This window comes from Lathamus discolor, chromosome 12 (genome assembly GCF_037157495.1).
Source record: "Lathamus discolor isolate bLatDis1 chromosome 12, bLatDis1.hap1, whole genome shotgun sequence".
Lineage (NCBI taxonomy): Eukaryota > Metazoa > Chordata > Aves > Psittaciformes > Psittacidae > Lathamus > Lathamus discolor.
In genome coordinates, this window is record NC_088895.1 from 1493214 (window position 1) to 1500026 (window position 6813).

The window sequence follows — 6813 nt, forward strand, 5'->3', positions numbered from 1 at the left end:
CCCCCCCCCATCCCCTCAGCGCTGAGGGGAGCCCATGGCGGAAGCGCCGCTCGCCTCGGCGCGCCCGGCCCCTCACACAGCAGCCTCCCTCCCCCCGCAGGTGCCCTCCGCAGCCCCTCAGCAGGTAAAGCTGGCTCCCCGCTTCCTGCCTTTATCACCCTGCGGGTGGTTCCCGCCTGTGAGCGCAGAGCCCTGCTGGGGCTGGGGCTGGCACGGAGCGTGCCGGAGGGGGCTTGCGGGCGCCTCGGCCGAGCTGTGAGGCAGGGAACAGAGGCGGGCGGGAGCTGGGTGCTGAGCGGCTGCTGCTCGGGGCTCAGCCCTCGCAGAAACGCCCTGTCTGTCGGCAAAAGCCGCCTTGTGCACAAGGTCTTGTGGCCCTCTTCGCCCCTGTGACATTCGGCTCCGCTGTAAGAACATGGGTGGCCCCGTGCCATCAGCAGACACTGCCCAAGCCACCCTGCGCCGCCCGCAGCTCCTGGGGCATGAGGTAATGGGGAGCAGGGAGCCAACAGGAGGCACACGAGCCAAAAACCACATGGAAACGGAGAGCCAAGTGATAAAGCAAAGGGATGTGACCCTTAAGGAACAGAAAGGCGCAGGGAAGCTGAAGAGCAAATGGCAGCGGGGTACGGTTGGCAGGAAGCATCGCAGCTTCCAAACCGAAGCCGGTGCAAAGGAGTCCCTTTTCAGCAGCAAGGTTTGCAGGTGGGTTTTGTGGCGACGGCGATGGGTCATGAGTGCTTTATACCTATCTCCAATTTACAGTGCTGCATGTAGGTCAGGCTGTGCTTTTGAGAGGTACTTCCACCTGCCCCTCGCGTTCGTCTTGATCTGAAATGAAATGCTTGCTTGCAAGGAACTATAAAATGCACTCCTAAATTATCCACAGGACTCTCCCTCTGAGTCCAAGGCTAGTCATTGTAACAGATGGACTTCAGTCTGTCATTAAGTCACGTTTAAGCTAGAAGTAGCATTAACGTTCAGGGAGAACAAGACAAAACACAGGCTCCTGTGTCTTTACACTCATATAAGCCGGGCAGTGAGTCATTTTCTAGTTTCTCCCCCTTGGTCAGGGACAGTAAACACTTGAAAGGAAGTTAACCAGTCCCTACAATGGGATTTTTTCCAACAACAAGCCGTCATGGGAATGCAAATGTGATCTGAATGTCAATATGTACCCTCAGAGGAACTCTGGATGAAATACAGGTAACTGAAGGGGAAAACAGGAAAACAGGATTCCTGGCCTGTTTACAACCGAGAGCAGCTGGTATAGCTGTACCTGACAACGATGTGTGTTGACAGCATTAGGAAGCAGAGTATGAATTTTGAAAGGTCGCTGCTAAATGGTTGCCTTTTGCATTGGGTCTGGATGGAGATCAGATGTGACCTACTTCAGGGAGCTGATTCCTGGACACCCAGAACCTGCTGGTTGCTCCTTCTGCTCTTTAAAGAGGGGGAACTGGCTGGAGTGCCATCACTGTGACTGGAAAAGCCAGGCACTTCCAGCTTTCACTTCAGTGACACCCCTTGTCTTCTTGGCGCTGGTTTTACAATGCAGTTAAACACACCACATGGAGGCTTTCCACATCTTGGGTTCTGAGTCCCTCCATTTCTTCTGTTCCAGTCTTTTTTAGATATGGCCCTGTATTAAATGACTTTTCCCTCTATTTTCCATGTTGATCAGGGCAGAGAATGATAGCTGATGAGAATTATTTTATGGAAATGGAAATTACTGTACCCGGGGGGAGAACCTGACGTGCAGCCCAGGGAACAAGTTGTTCCCAGGTCCACAGACCTGGAACGTATCCTCACTCATCCAGGACAAAGTTTTTAATTTGTGAGTTGGGAATGAATTACTGAGGAGCAACTGAAGCGCTCACTGGTTTTAAGCAGCAGGAGGAGAAGCAAGCCAGTCATTTAGGGACCTGTTAGTCAGACTGCTAGAACATTAAAAGCTTAGAAAAAAAACATAAAGGAAAAAGTAGTTTGGGACAGACACATAAATGGGAAATGAGATAAAAATGCAACACAGCTTTACTAAAGATATACTGAATTTAAGATTTTACCTTTGATAATTGTTTTCTAGATAATGGATAGATAATAGGTTTAATCTAACTGGATTTAGTAAAATACTAAAACCAATGCCACATGGCAAATGTATGGTTCTTCTGGGGAGCTGTTGGGTAGGTGAGAAGCTGGCTGCAGGCAGATGGCCATGGTTTGGGTGGAAAGGCAGACGGTGAGGGTGGAGCTGAGCTCCTTAAGAAATGACTTGGAGACTGTCAGCAGGTTCAAAACTGGATCCAGTAAATTAATGGAGAGCACCTCAGTCACCACCTGCGGACTGCAAAGGGAAGAGAGAGCAGAAGGTGCCCGGGCTATGATGCCCGCCGTGAGCTGCAGCTGTCAGTGCTGGCCACAGTGACCAGCAGGCCACGCACTCCTGATACTGCACAGGATTGTTCAGACAGGCCTTGGGACAAAAGGGAGGAGTGAGCTGGTGGTGTTTGCTGATGACACAAAGTTGGGAGGCAGTGGCAGTGCAGGGAGAACATCCATGTTGCTGGAAGAGTTGGATAATATTGAGAGCTGGCACATTTGGAAATGGGATGAAATTTAATAACAAAAGTCTAAGGTCATACACTTGGGAATACTAACAAGAATCTCTGCAGCAAGCTGGGAGCTCATCAGTTGGAAATGACAGGAGAAAAATCTGGGTGTATTTGTTGATCTCAAGATGACTGCGAACTGCCAACATGAAACAGCCCTGATGAAAAGCACTTATCAACTGAGATACTTCCAGAAGGAAAAACTTCAGTACCACTCTACAGAGCTCTGCTGTAACCTTCTCTGGAATTCTGTATGCAGCTCTGCTCACTTTTAATCAAGGGAGACCAACTTCAAATGTGACTGCAGAATAATTACAGGCTAATCCTGAGTTTTTAATATGTAAGGATCTTGAAATGATTTGTTTAACAAAAAAAAAAAAACCCCAAAAAAACCCCAAAAAACCAAAAAACAAACACCTGAATGCTGAGGAGGGATACAGTTATTCCTATGAAACTTCAGGGAGTAAACACAGCAGTAAACACATCTCCCTTAACAGCAAGGGTGATGTTAATGTAAGAGAAAACAAGTATCCGATGGCCATGAAGAGTCAGTCTGGACTGAAACATGAGAACACCCAAGCGTCCAGCAGCACAAGTCCTGAGGCTCTGGGTCATCCTTCACAGAGCTGCCTTACCCTGTTGTGGTTCCACCAACAGCTGAGAACTGAACCTAGACACCCCACAAGTCCTGCCCAAACCTCTCCTGCTGTTCAGGACACAGATGTCAAGCTACTAGTTAGCTTCTTACAGAAAGAAAAGGGGGTTCTGATGTGGCAGGATATCCTTCGGGCTGCAGTCATCTGAGTTATTGGCTGTATTCAGTAAGGTTACATGGTTACATGCAAAATCTGCTGGTGGGCGTGGTGGAGGCTGACAATTTTGGATCATCCCACCCTGGTCCTTCAGGTCCCTGTGGTGCTGAGGCCAGGCCTTGTGCCCACCCTGCAGGTGGCATGCAATCTGCACCTGGCACCGCTGGAAACAGCAAAACCCAAATGCCTCTTGGGTACCTTCCTGCACCTGTTACCAACCAGTAACCTTTATGTGCTTCACTCTCATGAGCCAAACAGCCAACCTCAGCCTTCGTGGGCTGTTTCTGCTCTGATAAACCTGATGGTAAGCTCAGATATGTCTTTACACACCATCCTGTTTCTCAAGAATGGTCACCTCATGAAATGCAGAGCAGTTTCCTTCCTCAAAACTCCAAACTGGTTGCTTTGGCCAGTTTTCTACCCAAAAGTAGCTGTCTCTATCCTTTCTCTTTCATCTTGTTTGATTTTTCATCTTTTACCACCTCACTTTAATGCTTTACTCATTTTACTCTCTTTCTTTCCACTAAGGCCTGAGCAGAACACTGCACTCAGCCCCATTCCTCACCACTGTATCTGTATTCATCCTGTAGGTGATTCCATTCTTTCCACTTCCAACAATTGTGCAGTCTGTGGGTGACACTTTGCTGAAGGGAGGCACAACAAAGCTGTTTTGGCTACAGCTAAAAAATCAAGATGATTCTGTGATTCTAAATACAAGGATTTGGGCATCAGGCATCATAAAATCACAGACTGCTCTAAGGTCTTTCTGGTTCTCTTCTCCAGGCTGACGCAGCTCAGCTCTCTCAGCCTGGCTCCAGAGCAGAGCTGCTCCAGCTCTCAAAGCATCCCCATGGCCTCCTCTGGACTCACTTCAGCAGCTCCACCTCCCTCTTGTGCTGTTGCCTCAGAGCTGGATCAGGGCTGCGGGGGGGGGTCTCCACAGAGCACAGCAGAGGGGGAAAATCCCCTCCCTGACCCACAGCCAATGCTCTGGGGTCAGACCCAGCTCACACATTGGGGGTGCAGCCCAGCACCCAGCAGGGTTCTGGGCTCAAGCACTCACTGAAGCTGGGTCATGGGGAGCTTCTCCTCACCCAACACCCCTAAGTCCTTCTCCTCAGGGCTGCTCCATCCAGTCTCCCCCAGCCTGTAGCTGTGCTTGGGACTGCCCTAATAAACCCAGGGGCAGGACCTTGCACTTGGCCTTGTTATCTCTGCTATCTGACGTGATAGTTCATTACTGTAGAAATCCTGCGGTCCCCCACGCAGGGCCGTGCCTGGTGTGCAGGAGAGGGAGTTCCCACCCACAGGAACTTGCACCATTAAAGCTCACAGAAGTTGAGCAACAACTTCGCTCCACTGGCCAGGAGGACGTGTACCACAGGTACCAGAGGAGGGAACAGGCACTCCTGCCCCTGGGCAGCACAATGCCATGGCAGAGGGCGAACAAAGACTTATCTTGGGCCACCCCCCAGTGCCCTTCATTAGTGACCAAATAAAACCCAACCTACAATGAGACTTTATGCTAGGAGGGGAGAATATACTTATGCTAAGAATATGCTTCATTGGAGAATGATGGGATATGGAAAAAATAGTTAATAAATTACTGTAGGATCCATCAGGTCAGTAGTTTAATGGTCACAGCTCAGCCTCTGCAACTACCAAGAACATGCTGGGGAAGGCTTAGATCTTCCTTCAGTGCCTCTTAAGCTCAGGTACCTATCATTAAGATAAAATGTAAAAAAGGAAGAAGTAGAGCTGTGTTGAGAAACAGCAAATCTTGGGCTGTACCGAATCAGCATCATCACTGGGCAGCATTTCAGCTGCTTAGGAAATCTAACAGCCCATTTCCAGGACCTTGCAGCTCAGTGCTACAGTTACATCTTTTTTTAGATTACATTGACATTTTTCTCTGTTCTTGTCACAACTCTTTCATTTTCTTTCTATTTTTGTCATGTGTTTACAAGTGCTGGTCCTTCAGGGTTTCCTGCTCCCTCAGCCCTGTGCGGGCTGATGGCTTCAAACCCTGTCCCAGCCCTCTGGAGGGGACACGGGGCCGGGTGGTGAGTGGTGCCTGGTCTGTGTGCAGGCCCCGTAACCACTGAGAGCATGTTGTGAGGAGGGGAATGGCTGGCTGTGTTCCATGCCTGCACGCAAGTGAAGCAGATATTCCATCCAGCCCCCAGGCTGGCTTTTGGGACTTTTAGATGGAATTTGAGGAAATGCAGGAACTGTGGAAGCACTGGTGCTGCTCAAGAAGCAGAATGCCATACCACAGTGTTCTGTTCACTGGAGACTAACAAGGCCAGCACATTCTCAGGGTCATTCCAGTGTTTCAATGCCCCTCTTGGTGCTTTTTGTGCTGCTTGAAATGAAAAGGCTGCTTTTGTGTCTTATCACCAGCTCAGCCGTGCAGACTGAGTCGAGATGACTGGAATGTGCCTGTCAGAACGCTGACAGTGCTGCTGGAACCAGGGCACTCTTCCCTGGCTTTGACTTACGACATCTGATAATCTGCTCTGAGCAGCTTCCTCCCATCCATGAATCATCCTGAAGAAGGATCCTTTCAATAAAAGCTCTTTTTCCAAAAGCTTTTGTCTAGAGACGTTCTCCAGTTTGGATCTGATTTGAAGCCTGCTTGCCTAGTAAATTTGGATGGCTCTAGATCAAACCTTCATAGAATCACAGAATCCCAGCCTGGTTTGGGTTGGGAGGGACCTGAAAGCTTCTCCAGCCCCAACCCCTGCCACAGGCAGGGACCCCTTCCACTGGAGCAGCTTGCTCCAAGCCCCTGTGTCCAACCTGGCCTTGAGCACTGCCAGGGATGGGGCAGCCACAGCTTCTCTGGGCACCCTGTGCCAGCGCCTCAGCACCCTCCCAGGGAAGAGCTTCTGCCTAAGAGCTCAGCTCAGTCTCCCCTCGGGCAGGTTCAAGCCATTCCCCTTGGCCTGTCCCTACAGGCCCTTGTCCCAAGCCCCTCTCCAGGGTTCCTGCAGCCCCTTTAGGCACTGGAGCTGCTCTCAGGTCTCCCCTTCAGGAGCCTTCACTTCTCCAGGCTGCCCCAGCCCAGCTCTCTCAGCCTGGCTCCAGAGCAGAGCTGCTCCAGCCCTCGCAGCATCCCCATGGCCTCCTCTGGCCTCGCTCCAGCAGCTCCGCGTCCCTCTTGTGCTGCTGCCCCAGAGCTGGATCAGGGCTGCAGGGGGGGTCTCCCCAGAGCGCAGCAGGGGCAGGATCCCCTCCTCTCCCTGCCACGCTCAGTTCTGGGTCCCAGCAGCTCCGCTGTGTCACGCTCTACCCTGTCCCTACCTGAGGCACCCACAACCACCCCGCGCTGATCGGGAAGCGGTGATTTGCGCGGGGAGTTCACACCTGGCTTTTACTGCTCTCAAGGT

At 50.9% G+C, this 6813-nt stretch overlaps 1 long non-coding RNA gene across 1 annotated transcript; it reads left to right on the forward strand.

Annotated features, from left to right (window-relative positions):
- The first annotated feature begins 33 nt into the window (after positions 1-33).
- Positions 34-6011, forward strand: LOC136020827 (uncharacterized). The gene is made up of 2 exons (XR_010615514.1): positions 34-705; positions 5825-6011. It is a non-coding gene; the product is annotated as an uncharacterized LOC136020827 (long non-coding RNA).
- Positions 6012-6813: the final 802 nt, after the last annotated feature.